The 21,598-nt window shown below is 41.6% G+C and overlaps 1 protein-coding gene across 12 annotated transcripts in view; it reads right to left on the reverse strand.

Annotated features, from left to right (window-relative positions):
* CSNK1G1 (casein kinase 1 gamma 1) overlaps nt 1-21,598 on the reverse strand; it is a 126,609-nt gene that overhangs the window by 90,516 nt on the left and 14,495 nt on the right. The window lies entirely within an intron of this gene.

Below are 21,598 nucleotides of genomic sequence, written 5' to 3' on the forward strand. Positions count from 1 at the left end.
GTTGGCTCATTTAAATAACCAGGCAATATTAGACGCAAGTAAAAAAAAAATATAATAATATTATTATTAATGTAAGGGCTTAGAGGAACATTTAGTAAGCTCACACCTAAAAGCTCAAATTAACATGAAACCACATGGTCAAACACACACATCCTGGAGTTCTTGAAAATCCTGTTTTAAATTTGCGTAATCACCAGACCCCCCCCGCCCCCCCCGACAAAAAGAAGAAACCTGCAAAATAAACTAAAGCCTGACTTTTGAAAAGCCTCTAAAGGGCAGGGTGGCTGAACAAAAAAATGGAATTTTAAAATTAGCAAGCCATGACCTACGATGATGTGCAAGTACAGGGAAGGAAAGGCTCACCCAGTAACAAATTATATACTTAAGGAAAATAAAAATTGTCGAAAGTACATTCATTGTAATCTTTTTCGTCTACTAAGGGGACACTGGTTGCCATGTTAAAAGCACATCTCACAAAAATTCTGTACAATGTAGGGAAGGGCCTTAAAATGGGAGTAAACACCCATGCATGACTTTTACCCAAAAGGTAAGCCTATAGTAAAGCTTAACCTATAGGGTCAGTGATGGCGAACCTTGGCACCCCAAATGTTTTAAAACTACATTTCCCATGATGCTCCACTACACTGTAGAGTGCATGAGCATCATGGGAAACGTAGTTCCAAAACATCTGGGGCCAAGGTTTGCCATCACTGCTATAGATACTGTAAATATCTCCTGAACGTGCACCATTTAGGAGAGAATTACCTTTGAGGCAGCCAGTGACATCACCAGTACGATATGTCGTTCCTTCAGAGTCCTGTGCGCATGTGCAGGAGGGACATCATCGTGGTCAGTGCATCATTGGAGGGTCGGGTTTTAAGGCAAGTTTTACATAATGTGCTAGTATGCCATGCATACTAGCACATCATAACATTGCCTTGCAGCATTTCAAAAACAAAAATACCAGTTTACTACGGCTTTAAAATAGGTGGTTAAAAAAAAAAAAAAAAAAAAAAAAAAAGAAAAAGAAAAAGAAGAAGATGGGAAGCAGTTTTAACTATTTAAGGGCAATGCTACGTTTTAATGGAAAATATAGTATATTTCTACATTGTACGCAATATGGAAACCTGCCTTTTCCTGCTTGTGCGTTTTGCTCACTGATTTTCCCCAGAAGTCAGTACTGTAAACACAAAAAAAATGTAAACTGTTCTCTACAACAGAAATTACACATTTTTTGTTGAGACTTCCTAAAAATATTACTTCCATAGGAATGCAGACCCTGCAACTTCTCATCAGAATACTGAAAGTGCACCAGCTGATTGATTCTGAATTAGTGGGACTGATGCATTGCAATCTACACAGGATATTGTCAAACAGCTATTTCTTCAAAGCAAAATAGGTAGGAACCTAACAAAGTTTGAAAGGAGGAAGGTAAAGCTTTTATTCACCTACCCATCCTCCTTTCAACGCAAGAACTGATAGTACAGCATTTATCAATGTAGCAGGGGAGCAATTGCCACAAATCATAGCAGCGGCATTATTTGGGGCAGAGGAATGAAGATTTTATAGCTAGACGGGCACAACTTTCTTCAGCAAGTTCCAAGTACTATCTGAACGCCAAGCAGACAAAACAGCTTTTAAAGCCCGTAAAAAAAATAAAAATTTCATCAAGTATATGTTACTTGGTATCAAGACTTCTGAAACCCTCTATACAGTAGAACTGATGCTAGGAGAAGGAGGGAAAACACTAAGAAACAAACAGGTGTGGTGCATGGAATTACGACAGCAAGGAGCGTGCGGAGATAAGAGGGCAGAGAGATGAGCTCATCAATCTGCCATTGCACCTTTGACCAATCTAAAGCTGAAGGCAATGAGAACACCCTTCATATTACTCAGATACAGCAGATACAAGACAGGTCACAAGCTTGTGACAGATACTATGTATCTGAACTATGTATTTAATTTTCTTAGATTACAGCTTTAAAGAGGAACTGCAGTCTGCTCACATAATTAGTAATAAAAACATCTTTGCCATTCTGAAGCTTCCCTTAAACCACTTCCGTACTTGCCAAATATGTTGCAGAAATCTCCCTCCACAGAGTCTGGCTGCATCCATTTTAACTATGGGCAGCTGAAGCTGCTGCCTGTTCACTTCATGGATTTACAGACACACACCTCAGGCTCTGCAGCTCTAATTGGCCCTCTTATGACTCGCCCCCCTCCCTTCCTGGCAAACTCTCAGGAGAGTGAGACAGCTGTGCATGATGTCATAAGCCTAGGCTTTTTACCAGACAAGAAACACAAAGTGGGCTGTATAAAAAAGTATTTACTGGCAGAAAAAAAAAAAAAAAAAAATTACTATCCAAAGTTAAAAAATAAAAAAATGACCAAAGGTCCGCTTTAAAAAGCGAAGAAAATATATTCCAGCTGCAGACTTTATACAGATACTTTCCAGCCCATAGATCCAGCACGGTCTTCAACTGGGCCAGTTTGCTGGTCTTTGGGTCCCCCAGCACCGCCATCTTGACTGGGGAAAGCAGATTGACTTGCCAGCGTTTCACAGCCAGCTACATACTGCACGTTTGCGATATAGTGCGCTTTGTGAATGAATGGTCCACAGTCTGCTAGGACAGGGGATGTATCCCAGGAGGTTACAGGCGAGGGGGGGGATGGGGAGTGGGTACCTTTGAGAAATAGGTACCCTGCTCCCTGAAGAAAATAAAAAGAGAAGAGAAAAAAGTGAAGTTCCACTTTAAATATTTCGCAAATAAGATATTTCAAAATCGCATGCGAGGCCCTGGGCATAAAATGAACTCTAGAGCTGTAGTGCCTAACCTTAAAACCAGTGGGTTATAGGCGTTCCTTTGGCAGATACTGTGTAGACCTTGGGGTCCCAGACAGTGTTTTGTTGATTAGTCAAGCCAGAGAAAGAAAAGTATTACTCAGCATAGCCTCTAGTAGTCCTCTTGAACCAACTTGTATACTTTTTTCCTGTTCTGTCTCTTCTCCGATTTATTTATTTATTTTTAACTAGGATTCCAAACTACTCCGCAGAGCAAAAATCTCAAAATGTGGTACAAGTCATGTTTAAGGGGGGTGCTGGGGCATAAATGTGTTATTACAGACTTGAAAAAAGGTACTGTAATGGCAATGATCTCCAAAGCCGGCCATACATTGTTCAAATCTTGGCCGGTTAAGCGGGAACTTGCCGAGATTTAAATCAATAATGGGCAGGCTGAATATACCAAGTTCATCAACTTAAGTACAACTAGATGGCTGGATTTGCTTGCCATCACAAGCTGCTACTATACCTGCTAACAATCACTGCCAAAACTGACTGTTGATAGGGCAATCATGTGAATTTCTTTCCTGCAACCAAGTTTTGACTATCAATGGCTTGCCTTATAATTTTATGTAATACTATGGCTGTTCACCTATGGCCGTTTTATGGTTTAGCTATGGCCGTTTCCTAAAGCAAGTCCCTATTCTCAATCTACCACAGCATGCTTACAATTGCATAGCACCCCATCATTGATATCATGTTGGAGTAATAGCGCCCCATCACTAGCGTTAGTGGCAGGCGTTATGACCCATTCTTGGTGTCAGTGGGAAGAAACGTGCCACAAGGGCTGGATAAAGGCTAGTAAAGAGGAGCATTTGGCCTGCAAGATGCAGTTTGGAGACCCCTGTTCTAGAGGGTATTTTGCTACAGCCAGCCAGCCAGCCAGCCTCCTGCATCGTAATCCCAATGAAGACAATTTATATTTACCGGCTCAAAATGTGAAATATCCAAAAGCATAAACTATGCTCACCATTAGGCAACACAGCAATCTAGCAATTTGGTATATGGAGCTCTGTCAAACCAAGCACTCAGTAAGCGCATTTTAAAATAATTTATAGCGGTCTGAAACTGACCAGATACCAAAATTGCTGATTGTGCCATTAAAGCAAAAAAATGTTCATAAAGATCCTTAGCATGCAGTCAAGCAAATAGTTTGCTATGTGACACATATGAATGCATTTCAGCGTATGATTATACCCTGCAGTAAACTGGAATGCTTTAATCACAGCAGCACTGCATTTTAAGTTCAGTGAGTTTTTCAATATAATGCATAGAATTGGGCAAAAAGTCTATGCCTTTTTTCTCTCTTTATGTCAGATGGCCACACAGATAAGAAATAGGTGAGGTTAGATTGTTGTCCAACGTTAATGCATTGTTCCATACATTTTAGAAGTGCGAAAACCAGCTGAATCTAGTCTAACACAGGTATATTTTTATAAAACCTGCTCTGCTGTAAAATCTGGGTTATTGTTGCCCGAGACTTATCACCACCTTTACTGCCTACCATATAGGAAAACTAGGAAAAGCTTAGACGAGTGGGTGTCAAGTAATTATCTTACCCACATGAATTCAGGGGAGGAGAAAATGTGACGGGAGCAGAAATCTCAGCATGAACTAGCTGCCTGGAACAAAGCACTCCCACCCTTCAAAATGCAGAAAGCGAGAAAGGCAGCAGCAGGCCTACAGGAGGAGGGGGCAATGTGTACAGTTGACAGAATCAATAGGACCATTTTAACATGCCAGTCCCTGCCCATTCCTCATTAATATTACATGACAGTATAACATGACAGGAAGCATAATATATTGTAACCACTTCAGATCCAAGGATCTCTCCACTAAAAAGAACACATTTCTACTGTGATGTAAATGAAGTGTCTGCAAACGCATTTGCCATTGTGAATTAATACAGATCCAGTTATTAAAACACAAATACGTATAACTTCTGCCCTTACTAGTAAAGAAGTTGTACTAATTTTTCTAACCAGCATTTGTTTTGTTTTATTATGACACAGTGGTACAAAAAATGTTAAACTTAAGCTTTCCGCAGGAGTCTAGGTGTCGCAGAACTGCCGTCTATTCAGACACAGACAGCCAACCATGGTCTCTGCATTATAAAGACTGCTGTGGTTGTGAATAGAGACTCAAGGCCAAGGGTATCTGTAAGGAGCCCAATCACTTGAAGATTTTCAGTGCAAGAGATAAGTCCTGAAATACTTCAACCAAGCAGCTTCTTTCCCCCGACAATATTACCAGCAATTACCGGCTGTCAAAACAACAGCGGTTACTGCTTCGATTTCACAGTAGAATGGTTATCAAAAAGCAGCAGTTTCTGTATTGACAGATGCTTATATAGCATTGTCAATTTACATACATATATTGTGTAATTTACAAAAGTCCCTGCCCTCATGGAGCTTACAATCTAAGGTCCCTATAGCAACAAATGACATGTATGGGAGTCTGAAAAGGCTGCACACCCCCATACAAAATGTTTGAAAGGAAGTGGACGATTCCACAAGGGGCTTTTAAGCAGCAAATGGGAGAAAAAAAAAAAATAATATATATATATATATATATATATATATATATATATATATATATATATATATATATAATAAATTATTGGTTTGTCTAGGAAATAAAGTGCAGCACACATATAGCTCTGTACACCATCCATACATTTCAGTAAGTGCCTGAGAACTTGTGAATGTGTGAGGAGCAATGCCTCATGGGACATATAGTCCTGGGAAGAAAGCGAGTGGTTCTAAAAAGGCATGTGGTGTGGGGTTTTTATTTATTTTATTTTTTAAATAGCAATAAAAATGGTGCAGCCATAAGACCATATAAGGATCATGTAAGGATCATGGACCATAAAAGTATTACAGCTCACACATACAAAAATTGCATTTAAAGCCTGCAAGGCTATTTAAAAACACCATAGCATATTCAGAAAACATGGGGATTTAGTTACACCATATGGCCATATAGTGCTAAGCCAACTACATCAAAGTACCCCATTATCAGTGGGTCCTACGCCATCCACAGACAAGATGCTTCTCTGAATCATGGGAGAAATGTTAAAAATAAATAAAAATGGAGGTTGTTACAATACTTTGTCACACCATATTTGTGCAGCGGTCTTACAAGTGCAATTTGTTTTGAAAAAATACACTTTAATAAAAAAAAAAAAAAAAAAAAAAAAAAGTAAAGTTAGCCAAATTTATTTTTATATTGTGAAAGATAATGTTACGCCGAGTGAACTGATAACCAACATGTCACGCTTCAAAATTGCACCTGCTCGCTGAATGGCGACAAACTTTTACCCTTAGAAATCTCCACACGTGACATTAAAATAAAAAAAATACTACCGGTTGCATGTTTTGCGCTACAGAGAAGGTCTAGGGCTAGAATTATTGCTCTTGCAAACCGACTGCAGCGATAACTCACATGTGTGGTTTGAACAGGTTTTCATATGCAGGTGCTACTCATGTATACATTCACTTCTGCACGCAAGCTTGGCGGGACGGGGCGCTTTAAAGTTTTTATTTTATTTTTTTATATAAAGCACCTCATTTTTATTCCTATTACAAGGCATGTAAACATCCCATGTAATGGGGGGGGGGGGGGGGGGACATGATCGGCCCTCGTAAATATGAGATCTGGGGTCAAAAAGGCCTCAGACATCATATTTTACACTAAAATGCAATAAAAATATACAATTTTGTAGATTAGAAAAAAATTCTAATAAAATGGCCCTTTAAGAGCTATGGGCAGAAGTGACATTATGACGTCACTTTCGCTCTGCATCATCATGAAGAAGGGGTGGGCCACCTTCCCCTCATTCGTCTCCATGTCAGCCCAGGGTACGGACGCGATCGGCCTCACCGATGCCGACGGCTCCGGTAAGCAGGGGGAGGGCACTGGATTGCAGACAGGGGGAGGCGGGTTCCTATACCACCATAAATAAGTGATCTTATGGCGAATCCGCTGCAGAGACCACTTTAATCTTGTACTGGACCGCCGGCCCAACACAGATACTGGGGGTTATGGCAGCTAAGTAGGGGCGTACAGTCCGGAAGGTGTTAAACACCCTTGCAGGAGTTAAGTCATTTTTTGAATGTGAGCGTTGTAATTTGTTTTTTGGTCTGTATGGTCTTATGGCTGCACCATCTTTAATGCATTTTTGGGGTGTGCACCCCAAATCTTTGTCTATTGTATGGATTCTGGCCAAATACCTTTGGGCTGGAGCACCCCGCCCCCTCATCATTGCCTCTCATCAGTGTCCACCTGTGTTATAGGAGGAGTCCTTTTAGTTCTCTCATGGTTCAGAGAAGCAGGATCTTCCATTCTATGGCTAGTGTAGAACCCACTGACAATGGGGAACTTTGACGTAGTAGTGAGCTTAGCACTACATGGCCATATGGGGTAACCAAATCCCCATATTTTCTGAATAAGCTCAGGTCTTTTTAAATAGCCTTGCAGAAGTTAAATGTCATCTTTGTATATGTGCACTATAATCGTCTTTTTACCTGCACTGTATTTCCTGACATGTAAACATATAATGCATTCTGTATGCAGACCAACTAATCGGCTGGCTAATTAATCGATTATGGAAATAGTTCACAACTATTTTCATAATCGATTGGTTGTCTAAGCCCTAATAGCAACTGTGGTCTTCCGCGTCTGTCTGGTAAATTATTTCTGCCCTCAGCTTTCCATGGCGATAATCCCATGAATGCGTAGTCAAGCATCGTCTTCATTTCCGTGCAGAAAATCAGAGCCAAACTTGTTGCTGCCTTAGAGAGGAATATCGCGAGATCTCGGGGCAGAGGCTGACAATAGGAAATGACGCAGCCCCGACAGACCTTGCATTTTTCCGACAGCATAAGCTTGCAAGAAAATAAGGACCAACGGCGCATGTGTGGGTGATGTCATAAGGAAAGTTATAGATACTAGCAAAGCAAGCAGGTAAGAAGATAGTCAACATGGGCAAATAGCATAACCTGCAATTGTCCAGTTAAAGTAAACTGCTGAGGAATGGGAATATAACAGCTTTATGTACAAGTAGATTAAAAGTCCACTTGATGTAGAAATCGCATCAATCCCCAGTAAGAAATCTGGATCAGGCAGTCGACAGTATACACAGTAAAGCAGTTACACTTCACGTTGCACCAGACTGCAGTGTTAGTCCATGTTGGTAGTGCAGTCTCCATTTACTTGCCTGTCTAGTCTCCTATATCCAACGCACAAGGTAAAAGGGCAGTGCTAAAAACACAACATTCATGATCGTCCGCCCGCAGAGGTGATCGAATACCAAATTAAAGCTCTATTTGTGGGGGAAAAAAAAGGGACATCAATTTTGTTTGGGTGCAATGTCACACAACCGCGCAATTGTCAGTTAAAACGCCAAATCCCAAAAGTGCTCTGGTAAGGAAGGGGGTAAAATCCTCCGGGGCTGAAGTGGTTAAATAACATCCAGATATTTTGTAAATTTTTCAAAAGGTAGGTTATACAAGTCAATGTCAAATGATGCTCATGATGGAACATCACTGGTGGCAAAAAAAGGGATAGAGCCAGCACAAAATGGCTTTAACTGTAATTACTGGTCAGATAATATCTGAATGGAAGATCAATTTGAAGCAGATCACCTGGGAGCCAAATTCTTATAGCACTGCATGTTTATATATACACTCCAAAATACTTGAATATATATTATAAGCTACACTGTTTTACATGCTCTATGAACACAGCACATGGTGCACAAGGAGTCCCCATCTGGCAACAAATTATACAAGAGAGGTTCTGCAACTGCCAGCTAAGCAACAGCATGTCAATTGTCTATTCTCATGTAAATCTAGGGAATATAATAATAGATAGATGCAGGGTCCAAATCACAACCATTATTAATTCCATTTGCAAAATGCGCACGTTACAAAAATCCAACAACAAAAAATTGAGATCTTATTCTTGCTAAAGTATAAAGTAAGTGCATCGGGTAGAGTGGGTACCTAGTTTTCTCGGGTGTAAATTTGCAATACAAGTCCTAATTGGCCCCAAAGGGACAATATTCTGTGTGGCTTAACCCTCTTTGGCATGGAGTTCACCAGAGCTTCACAGGTTGCCACTGGAGTCCTCTTCCACTCCTCTATGATGACTTGATGGAGCTGGTGGATGTTAAAGACCTTGCGCTCCTCCACCTTTGGTTTGAGGATGCCCCACAAATGCTCAATAGGGTTTAGGTCTGGAGACATGCTTGGCCAGTCCACCTTTACCCGCAGCTTCTTTAACAAGGCAGAAGTCATCTTGGAGGAACGTTTGAGGTTATGTTGGAATACTGGCCTGTGGCCCAGTCTCCAAAGGGAGGGGATCATGCTCGGCTTCAGTATTTCACATTAAGTGTTGGCATTCATGGTTCCCTCAATGAACTGTAGCTTTCCAGCGCCGGTAGCACTCATGCAGCCCCAGCACCATGCTTGACTGTAGGCAAGACACACTTGTCTTCCTGCTCCTCACCTGGTTGCTGCCAAACATGCTTGACATCTGAACCAAATAAGCTGATCTTGGTCTCATCGGACTACAGGACATGGTTCCTGTAATCCATGTCCTTGGTCTGCGTGTCTTCAGCAAACTGCAGGCTCTTGTGCATCATCTTTAGAAGAGGCTTCCTTCTGGGACGACAGTCATGCAGACCAATGTGATGCAGTGTGCAGCATACGGCCTGAGCGCTGACACAAAGGGGTATGAATGCATATGATAGATATCTATCTATCTCTGGACTTCTGACAGAACCTTGCATCTCATCTAGTGCTGCACTGACATTTCTGGATTCTGAGTCATGGGGAAAGCAAAAGAATTGTCAAAGGATCTGCCGGAAAAGGTAGTTGAACTGTATAAAACATGAAAAGGATTAAAAAAAAAAAAAAAAAAAAAAAATGATATCCAAGGAATTGAGAATGCCAATCAGCAGTGTTCAAAGAAAATTAGGGGTTCTGTTAAACACAAACCATGGTCAGGTAGAACAACTACGATAACATTTTAGCCACAATATGGAAAATATAGTTTGGATGTAAAGAAAAACCCACAAATTGCGTCAGGGGAAACACAAAACTGTCTGAAAACATGTGGCGTGGCTGTCCCAACATGCACAATAAGGAAGCACTTGAAGAAAGATGGGCTACATGGTCAAGTTGCCAGAAGAAAGCCATTACTACACAAATGATAAAATAGGCTAGTGCTGCGCTGTACAAAGATAATGTGTCTAAAATTAAAATAATAATTAAAGTGCTCTAAATGAGAAACCAATACTGGTGATATGGAAACAGATAGAAGGTATCTAGTATTCATGAGGCGTGTTTGTCACAATACTAGAAATCCAGTATTATATCCGCTATTAATACTAGATACCGGAAGTGACGTGGGCGACCTCGTTGCTCGTTTTTTTGCTGCCAGTTTGATACTTACCAATGTAAGTACCTGCCTTTAATATATTATCAATAAACACATGTAAAAATACTACACCATCAAGCATCCCTCTTGTTCCTTATATTCACCCATTGCCTATGAGGCTTACCTGCTTCGGATATACCAGGGTCTTAAAGGGGGGACACTGAGTGTAAAATATATACCAACAAAGCCAGAGACGCCAAAGTGGGTCGATTACCTGGGAACATACAAACGGTTCCATATTAAAGAGATATATGCTGTTACCTCACAGCAGTAAGGTAAGGGGACACCCATATATCACGTTCCACACAGGACCAGAAGTCACCTATTTTAGCACTTTACTGCAGGATGTGACCACTAGCACCAGCACTTTATAATTTTTTGCTCACCGATATACCAGTCACCAAAGTTGCTGCACCGTATGCTTTTAAAAAGGACTTTCACGGACACATTCAATTTATTCTATTGACTTATGAGAAAGATTTGCATTATGAATGTTTTAATGATTTTTTTTATTACTACGTTTATTTGAAGAATGGCAATGAATAATGTGTGATATTTATTTCACCTGTGCTTAAATCTTATCTGTGCTTACAGACCACTTACAATTGTTGCTTTACCAGTGTCTTCCAATTCAGGGCACTATTGCACTTTATCCCCATTTATTTTTAAGATTACCTTCTATGTTTCCATATCACAAGTATTGGTTTCTCATTTAGAGCACTTTTGCACTTTAATTATTATTTTAAAATTTTGACACATTATCCGTGTACAGCGCAGCACTATCCTATTTTAGATCATTTATACAGGTTCTGACATTTCCCCCCAAGTGTCTGCAGCAGTACTTGATGTTTTTACTTGGTTGGTGCAGGGATATCTTGTTATCATATTACTACAAAAAAATGCCAAAGTATCCCGCTTACAATACGCCAAACAGCACAGACAAGCCTCAAACCTTCTGCCACATAGTCATTTGGAGTGACAAGACCAAAATTGAGATTTTTGGCCACAACCATAAACACTACATTTGGAAAGGAGTCAACATGACCTATGAGGAAAGTTACACCATTCCTACTGTGAAGCAAACGCTGAGGTTTTGGGGATGTGTGAGCTACAAAGGGACAGGAAACGTGGTCAAAATTGTTGGTAAGAAGAATGCAGCATATTTTAAAAGATACTGGAGGAATATTTGCATTCATCAGCCAGGACGCTGCACATGGGACGTACTTGGACATTCCCTGACATAGGGCTATAGCGTCCAGAACTTGATTAGTGGCCAAAGTAGAGCGGTCTGCGTCAGGGGGAGCACCAGCGCCATCTTTGGCCCGGTGTTCCTCTTCATGGCGGCGGTATCTGGCAAGCTTGTCAGCGGCCTCGTTGGACTTTTTAGGTGGGGACATGGTCCAGTATAGTCCGGGGTGTTCCAAAATGGTCGCTATGTATTAGGCCAGCTGTTCACCCTCCCCTCTCGTGTCAATCGCAAAGTGCCGCAGGCAAGGTTAGTAGATGGGGGCGTGGAGCCTGCAAGGATCAGCGGCTGCAGCAGGGGAGAAACGGGCACAGGGCGGGCAGGTGATCGCAGAGTATTTGGCAAGGGGCTGCGGTGGGTGTAGCAAAATGGCCACTGCTCCAGGGCCCAGGCCGGCCACACAGGCTATCTAACCAGCTGCTGCAGGGTAGAGGGGCACTTCATGGGTGGCAAGGGGCGAATTGGCAGCTACAGGCAGGGGGGGTATAGCAATATAAACTGGCAGTGAGGCCTATAGGGGCTGCCGCGGGTGGATCAAGATGGGCGCCAGCTCGGGGATCAGGCCGGCGCCGCAGACTATCCCACCGGCCGCTATCAGTAGACTAGTCACCACACTCGAGGCCGAGGGCAGTCCGGTAGCCGGGGGTATTATGCAGCGATTTCGGAGTGGCTCAGAGGACCAAGAAAGCTGCCGCCAGGTGGAGCAAGATGGCCGCCGTTCCAGCGACTATGCCGAAGCCGCAGTCTGTCCTACAGGCAGTCCCCAGGCATGCAGAGCTTACCGGTGCGGCTCCATGCGGCATCCAAAATGGACAGATGGCTCCAGGGATAGAGCGAGGGGTAAGGCAGGGTCGTTCAGGTGGTATGTAGAGGAAGGATGGTGCAGGATGGTAAGATCAGGAGTATGGACGAGCGGAGCTCACACTGCAGATGTCCTGCTCCATTGCACCTCAGGCCACGCCCCCGTACTTGGACATTCCAACATGACAATTATCCAAAATAAAGCCAATGGCAGGTCGACATAGCCACAGCAGAATAAAGTGAAGGTTCTGGAATGGCCATCTCGGTCTCCTAACCTCAACAGGATTGAGCGATTCTGAGGAGATCTCAAAACGTGCATTTCATGCAAGACAGCCCAAAAATGTACAGGAGCTGGAGGCTTTTTGTCAAGAGGAATGGGCAGCTTTACCATCTGAGAAGATAAAGAGCCTCACCCCAAAAAACAAAACAAAAAAAAAAAAGTCAAGCTGTCATTGATGTTAAAGGGGGCAATTCACGGTATGAAGAATTGGGGTATGTAAACTTTTGATCAGGGTCATTGGAGTAGTTTCTCTTGTCAGGATTTAAAAAGTGTAAACACATTTGATTGATAAACAGCTTCAGACTAACACTGACCACGAGTGAAAGAAGTTTGTGTCATTCATATTCTATGAAAAATGGCCAAGAAATCTAATTCTGCCAGAGTATGTAAACTTATGAGCAGACATTTATAATATATAAATCAAACATCCCCTTTAAAAGTTAAAGGGTAGTGTATTTACTGTAAATACACATTTTGAGCCATTACTAAAACCAGTTCTCAAAGTGACTCACATTTTTATGTTGTTAGGATATAATCCGATTGCTTAATTTCCTCTCCAGTTTTGTATGATTTCTAGAGGTCACCTGTATGTCGAGAAAGTAAACAGCAACTCTGCTGTGATCAGCCAAGTTAGGCCTGACTCACGCAGGCATACGGATGTGCCAAGGTCCATATTCAGCCATGTAATATGCGGTAGTTGGGTTCTGAGCTGTGCATCAGTCCCACAAGGATGTACACATTACACTTGGGGATGTTCTTGGATACCTGTGCAGCCGCCCACTCGTCAGTGATTTGAATATGCTGCCTGTACACATCTGCACAAAATACCGTGAGGGTGAAGACGAGACCTTTTGAAGCTAAGTGGGTAACGCATGATGGGAATTGGGAGATACTAGTCATGACGTCTACTTCCCTTGTGATCAACAGCAGGCACTGGATGGATCTATAGCCCAATAAAAAAAATAAAAAAAAAACACGAGCCTGCCATAGGCTACAGAATCTGCCCACCACTTGCTGTCAAACACAAGGACAGAGCGTGGACTAGATATGGGAACTAGTAGCTTCCCCCATCAGGTTCGGCCCACTGTCGTTACTGGTTGGTGGGAGCCTTTTGGCTTTAAAGCCAATAGTGTCCTTGACAACCAGTGACAGGTATGGAAATGAAGGGGTAGCAGTGGCAAACCTACCGCTCTGCTACACAGCATATAGAGACAGGCACTTATCCCGTCTCTGTATGCCAATTTGGCATTCGTTACCTACGGCTTCTTTATCCTAGAACAATGCCAATATTAAGAACTATGTGAAACTGCTGAACGGGTCTTGGTAAAGCTAACTAAACTAGCAGCTGGCATTTAGGAATCTTTTAAAGGACATTTTGAAAAGGACTATATGACCAGAAGAGAGAGTGTCATAAGTGCATTGTCAAATTCAGGTGCTCTTTAACCACTTTAATACTGGGCACATTCACCCCCTTCCTTCCCAGACCAATTTTCAGCGCTGTCAACTTTGAATGACAATTGCGCGGTCATGCAACACTGTGCTCAAATGACATTTTTAACTTTTTTTCACACAAATAAAGCTTTTTGGTGGTATTTAAATTTTTTGCACTACAAAAAAAAGAACAAACATTTTCCAAAAAAAATAAAAAATGCATTTTTCTTAGTTTCTGTAATAAAATTTTGTAAATAAGTAATTTCTCTTGATACATTTTTGACCAAAAATTATGCCGCTACATTTCTTTGGTAAAAACAACCCAAATCAGTGTTTAACGTTGACAGTCATGGGGGACAGATTTTTTTTATTGGGACAATAAATGTGTATAGGGACATGGTGTACTTTTGTATGGTGATCTGTAACGGCTCTCTGTGCACAATCATCCTCACACAGATCTGGAGATCACACACACACACACACACACACACACACACACACACACACACACACACACAAACACAAACACCTTGGCAGGGAGACCTGTCACAGAGACATGCGTCTTTTTACATTGTAATGTCTGTGATTGGCCCTCCTGATCACCTGACGGATGTGTCCAATCACAAAGCCCATATCCCTATCTCTGCTCAGAACAATCACAGGATCGAGCCACAGCGCGCCTCGTGGCCACGCTGCGAGCACTCGCTCTGAGGGATGTTCCTGAACGTTCACTCAGAACGAGGAAAGGACCACCCGGCCATTTATGTGCAGTGGCTGGGTGGAAAGTAGTTAAACATAAGAACTTATTCTTGATGGTACTTAGAATCTTTAATATTCGCATACAAAATGAAGGTTTCCTATTTAGAAAAATAAGCGGTTAGGTTAGTAAAACGGCAATAAACAGAAACAATTCAGTTTATAGTGTATATAAATTTGCAAAACAATGGGATAACGAATACTCCTGAACTTTGGTTTATCTGATTTTACTGTGAAATTGGTTTAATGCATCAATGCAGTGTATGTTCTCAGCTTGTGCTGTTGCCTTTAGCAGGGGGTTTTCTTTGCTTGTTATGTATTTCTTGGTTTGGTGGAGTTTGTCTTTTTTGTGTTTCTTTCTGTATTTGAAATGTTTGAAAAAAATATTGACTCTTTGTAGATATCTGATATACTAGGTTTTAGGACCTGCATTTGTTCTGGTATTAAGTTCAGAAAGTTAAGAAAGAACTAGTAAAAAATAAATAGAAAGAACCCATATTTTAAAAACCAAAATATTCAGTTCAATCTCACCTTCTTAGAATTGTTGTAGAACATAAAACAATAGTAGATCCTGCAATATATATCCTATAATTTAGCATGCAGGGCAACCCATGGTTAAAAATCAACATAATTCCTTTAATGACTCAAACTTCTATCACACCACTTCCATCATAGCAAATGACAGACAATAGGATGGACCAGTAAAGTATTTTAAAAACTAAATTTCCAATAAGGAGTCAACCTCATTGCAAATATTTGTGATCATTTACAAATATTCGAGATCATCAAATAGGATGATGTAACTTGTGACTCATCTACTAGGAAAAAAACAAACGGTTCCCAATAAATATATCTAGCAAATGCTTGGTTGATGGTAGCTTACAAAATCAAAAAATAGCCTCATGACCAGGTGTACTTGCAATTAAAGTCTATATCTAGACCCAAGGGAAAATATTATATTGCAGCTAACTAGTCCTTCGATGTGGTGACTGCATTTGTTCTTTCACCTTTCACTCTACTGCCCCAATGATTCACTGCCAGAACAGTTTTTTCTAAGTTAACCCCTTTACAACCACCTAACATAGGTGCTGGAGCAAAGGACGGGCTTCAACTCCTACACACTGTACATACAGAGGTTTCTGCACACACTCCCAGCACATAGACCAAGCTGCGAAAGACAGCTATTGGTTCCCGCTAATCAAATAGTGGACTGGCTTCGGATCATGTGATCACTGACAGTCAATCACGGTGGTCATGTGATCAGCAGGTTCCTCCTGTCCCTGGCATTCAGAGATTTTTATTTTTAAAGGGATGCCTGCAGGGGTGGGAAAGGGTTAAAATACCTCTATATTTTCTAAGACCCTGGGGAATAAGATATTGGTAAAATCAATTAATGCAAGGGTACAAAATATACTTTAGAGATATTTTTGAGGGCAAAAAACAAAACGGCACATTTAGAAATGTTTAGTAATGGCACTGCAAAAGGTGGGTATGTCACATGTCCAAAATGGCAGAAGAAAAATCCCATCTAATGGAGTATGTAAAAATGCAAGAATACAGAGCTGGCATTTATACATTAATCTTGATATTAGCGTCCTGCCAACTCCATGCACACCACTACTCAAGCTGGGACAGTGAAAGAAACTGGAGCTCATCAATCAATGGCTTCACCTTCAAAAAGGTCAATCAAGATTGCGTCCAGCTACAAAAAAAAAAAAGCTGGACAGAATTTGATATTTTTTGGGCAACTATAGATCGTATATTTATTATTTTAAGTTAAAAAAAAGTACCCATTACAAAATTACTAATTAGTGGGGTTAAGTCGATGCTCATTTTTGAAATTTTGAAGGAGAGGATAGAAAAATTTCCTGAATGAATTTCAAAAACAATGTGTGTGGTTTTCATTCGGGAAAGTCAAATATTAAAAGCAAACACATTTGCGTTCGAACTACATTTGTCAAGTCATCAAATATACAGACAATAGTTAAAGGAATATTTGTAAAAAAATCTACTTGTGTATGGCCACTCAGTTACCCGAGGAAAAAAATAGATGGGTTGAAAATTTCTTAGAGATGTTTATGGCACCCTACTGGTGGCTACTAACCTGGGGATTATTAGCTAGACTGGGCAGATATCTTCTTAAATTTAGAGAATTTTTTTGAGCCTCTACACTGTTGCTGATTGAGATACATCTTTGGCTCCTGACTTATCACCTGAATTCTACATGAATTTGTATAGTTCCAAAATAAGTTTTATAGTTTTTGTTGACCATACTTGTTCTTTCACATTAGGAGTTAATGGTCTTGCTTTACAATGAGTACATGGGTGTGAGCAGTGACAGAAGGAAACAAAGAAGTCCCATTTGTGAGTCACGAACTTCTGTTCTCAAATGCATTCTACAGTTTCAACTTCTGTAAAAGTTCTATAAGCTCTGGGCAGGGAGATTTGCTATTGCATGCATAGTCCTTTTACTCCCATCATACCAAGCTTTTGCAACAACTGCTTAGTTCAACCCTTTGCTTTAACAGCAAGTAAAGGGTTAACCGTTAACTGAAAAAGAGCAGTTTTAAAGGGAACCCCTCAGCATAGTGTACAATGAGTGGAAAACTACAATCAAGCAGGTAAGGGTGTATTATCGCAGAATAGACCCAGAAGGTCTCTTCTACAATAAAGTGCTGCCTGATTTTCATTAACCACGGTTATAAAAGATGAACAATAAAAATAAAACTTCATACATTTTGGTCAAAATGTTTTCTGCTACATGTTTTTTGGCAGAAAAACATAAAAAAAAAGGAATCCCAATAAGTGTATATTACAAGTGGTCCCCGGGTTACAAACAAGATAGGGCCGGTAGGTTTGTTCTTAACCACCTACAGACCGGACCCTTTTTCTGGTCAAAGACCAGACCACTTTTTTGCGATTCGGCACTGCGTCGCTTTAACTGACAATTGCGCGGTCGTGTGACGTGGCTCCCAAACAAAATTGATGTCCTTTTTTACCCACAAATAGAGCTCTTTTGGTGGTATTTGATCAGCCCTGCGGTTTTTATTTTTTGCGCTATAAACAAAAATAGAGTGACAATTTTGAAAAAAATGCATTATTTTTTACTTTGTTGTAATAAATATCCCCCAAAATATATAAAAAATGTTTTTTTCCATCAGTTTAGGCCGATACGTATTCTTCTACATATTTTTGTTTAAAAAAAATAAATAAAAATAAAGCAATAAGATTGATTGGTTTACGCAAAAGTTATAGAGTTTACAAAATAAGGATAGTTTTATGGCATTTTTATTAATTATTTTACATTTTTTTTACTAGTAATGGCGGCGATCAGCGATTTTTATTGTGACTGCGACATTATGGTGGACACATTGGACATTTTTGGGACCAGTCATTTATACAGCAATCACTGCTATATAAATGCAGTGATTCCTGTGTAAATGACACTGGCAGTGAAGGGGTTAACCAGTGGGTGGCAGTGTAGGGGTTAAGTGTTCCTAGGGGTGTGTTACTGTGGGGGGGCTGGGCTTTCATTTAGTGAACACTGATCTCTGCTCCAATCACATGGAGCAGAGATCAGCATCACTAGTTGCTAGGCAGAATGGAGAAATGCTGTTTACAACGGCATTTCCACCATTCAGCCGCCCCGTGAGACGATCGCCGGTATGCCCGCGGCGATAGAGTTTGCGGGACCCGCGACCGGACTCAAGGGGGTCCCGACCGGCACGTGAGCACGCCGCCGGTGGCACGCTCGTGATGGCAGGGCGGCATTGAAGATTGGACGTACCTGTATGCCAATATGCCTGCCCGTGCCATTCTGCCGACGTACATCGCCGTGCACTGGTCAGGAACTGGTTAAGTTGTATCAAATACATTTTTTTTTTTTCTTAAGTGTAGCTCCGCCCAAAAAAAAAAAAAAAAAAAAACACAAGCTTTTTGGATAGCATAGGGAAGGGTTAACACCCCTGCTACATTTGTTTTGTTGTCTGTGCCCCGTTCAGAAGATTTCACCTCACTTTGTCCCAATGATAATTGGATTTTGAATATTTTGGGTTGTTGTGGAAACCAGCCTTAGTGATAAAACTTCAGGGGAGGTACATTTTTCTCTTAACTTACAGGAGTGGTGAATTTCCCCTCCTAGGGATGGATTTTCTCTCACTTCCTGTTGTCTCCCTCTGTTTGCAAGTCAGATGTTTGTAACTAGGGGTCCACCTGTAATTGGTTTGTGGAAAAGTTAGTCTACAAACTATGAGAATATCTCCACCTCCTCTTTTTGTTTTTGTTTTCCTCAATCTAATTTCTTGAGGCACTTAAAATAGCAGGACAAATAGCAGGACAGTACAAATACCCATTTTTTGAAATTAGTCTAAGATATTTAGTAAGAGGCATTTTGAGTTTATATTTTTTAAATCACAATTTTTGGGAAAAGAAAATTAGCCTCCGCCCCCCCCCCCCCCACCCAGCATCATCACATGACTGGTATGGCAATGATTAGTAATACTGACTGTGTGTTAAAATACAAAATGTAAAAATTTTCATGAAATAAACAAATCCTACTGGCTGTCCAATGCTGGGGTCCTCTCAGGATCCAGAAGAGTGGGGATGCCGGTCAGTCAATTGGGAGAGAAGGGATCAGCAGTTTCAAGCATCTGGCATTTAACCACTGCACATATATGGCCGGGTGGGAGCTTCCTCTTGAGTGGACTTCAGGAATATTGATCCTAAACCACCCCTGCCATTGAAATCAATGGCCAGCTTTTAACCCACTAAAGAGATGCTAAAATTAGCAGCGCTTTACCACTAATGCAGCCAGCACCACAGTGTGAAGGTGCCCTTACCGTCGTTTTAGCAGCGATTTTAACCCGGCTAGCGGTCGAAAAATTGTTAAAAGTGCCAAAGCACTTTAGAAGCATTGCCCATGGATTTCAATTCAGTTTGGGAGTGCTAAATACAGCACTCCCACACCACCCCAAAGATGCTGCTTGCAGGACATTTTTTTTCCTGTCCTGCAAGCGTCCCGTCCCAGTGTGAAAGCACTCAGGCAGTTCACAGGTGCTTTTCAGGCGCTATTTTTAGCACAAAAGCACTTGTAAAACGCCTCTGTGTGAAAGTGGCCTAAGCAAAGTCTTTATAATAAAATCAATTACCCTAAGACATAAGCAGATACCTTGTTCTACAGCTCAAGGAACCTTTTAGACCTGAGATAACACGACAGAAGATGATTGGCTGCTATAAAAAAACTCCTATTGAGCAGGTTATATACAGGGAGTCACAATATAAAGCACGAGTGTGCCATGTAACTGAATAAATGAGGGCATTTTTTTTTTTTTTTTTTTGCATTTGGTCTAATTTTAAGTACTTTTTTTGCATGAATTTTCCAAATAGAAAGGGTACACTTAATGAATGCAGAGCTTCTTTACAGCAGAAACATTTGTCAAAATTTAAAGTGAGCACAACCTACCTGGTCGTCATTACTTTCGTTTTTGATACGGGCATCACTATAGTGCATTGGTCCACCTCACTGCCTTTTGCCTGCAATCTCTTGAACCCAGAACCCCCCTGCTGGTGATACTGAACACCCGATGGCCCCTACTCACAGCATGTTTCATATAAAAACCAAAACTCCAAAGTTTTTAAAGTGTCCATTTATAGACAAGCTTGTATTGGAAGTTAAAATGGTACAGTCCATGAACCATAGAGAAAAGGCATTGCACAGTCTGAATGCACTGATAAGCGGCTGTAGCCGATTGGTGGCAGCCACTGATCAACAGAACATTTTCCATCATGTCCCTTTGACACAAGTTGCCCCTGTTGAACAGGGAATCCCACACAAATCAAAACTGGATAACTTCTATAAATGAAAAATAACTGGTGGATGGGTGGATGATTGAAAGGTGCACTTTAAATTTTAGCTTACACCCCTGCCATTCCACTGGCAGGTGCCAATGAAATACCTAGGTACACAGAACATTCCTTTGCTTATAGCAGCTCAATGGAGAAGCCATGCAGATTAAATAAAGCAAGTACATGCTGCTGAGAAGGGATAAGTTAAAGCGGGAGTCCGCCGGGACTCTGCGTTTTTTTTTTTAAAGCCAGCAGCTACAAATACTGCAGCTGCTGACTTTTAAAATAGTGACACTTACCTGTCCAGTGCGCCCGCGATGTCGGCACCCGAAGCCGATCTGTAGATAGTCTCTCGGGTGCTGCCGCCGCCATCTTAGGTATGGGAATCAGGAAATGGAGCCTTTCGGCTTCATTTCCCGGTTCCCTACTGCGCATGCGCGAGCCGCGCTGCGCAATGAGGACGGTCCCCGCTGCCTCTGGGATCTGTGTGTTTCCCCAGCAGGGGGCGGGCACTTGCGGAAAGGGGCGGGCACTTGCGGAAAGGGGCGGGCACTTGCGGAAAGGGGCGGGCACTTGCGGAAAGGGGCGGGCACTTGCGGAAAGGGGCGGGCACTTGCGGAAAGGGGCGGGCACTTGCGGAAAGGGGCGGGCACTTGCGGAAAGGGGCGGGCACTTGCGGAAAGGGGCGTAATACACGCCCCTTTCCGCAGAGAGCTATTCCGGAAGTGGGTGCAGATACCTGTACTGTACAGGTATCTGCACCCCCCTCCCCCCTGAAAGGTGCCAATTGTGGCACCGGAGGGGGGGAGGGTTTCGATGAGCGGAAGGTCCACTTTAGGGTGGACCTCTGCTTTAAGTAAACTTGATGCTTCACAATGCATGGAGCAAGCACAGCTTTATGTTTAAAGTATTGCATTAGAATTTAACTGAAAGCTTTCACTTGTCCTCTAGACTA

Source organism: Lithobates pipiens, unplaced genomic scaffold (assembly GCF_037356315.1).
Source record: "Lithobates pipiens isolate NorthernLeopardFrog02 unplaced genomic scaffold, aLitPip1_a1.2 Scaffold_8, whole genome shotgun sequence".
Classification (NCBI taxonomy): Eukaryota; Metazoa; Chordata; class Amphibia; order Anura; family Ranidae; genus Lithobates; species Lithobates pipiens.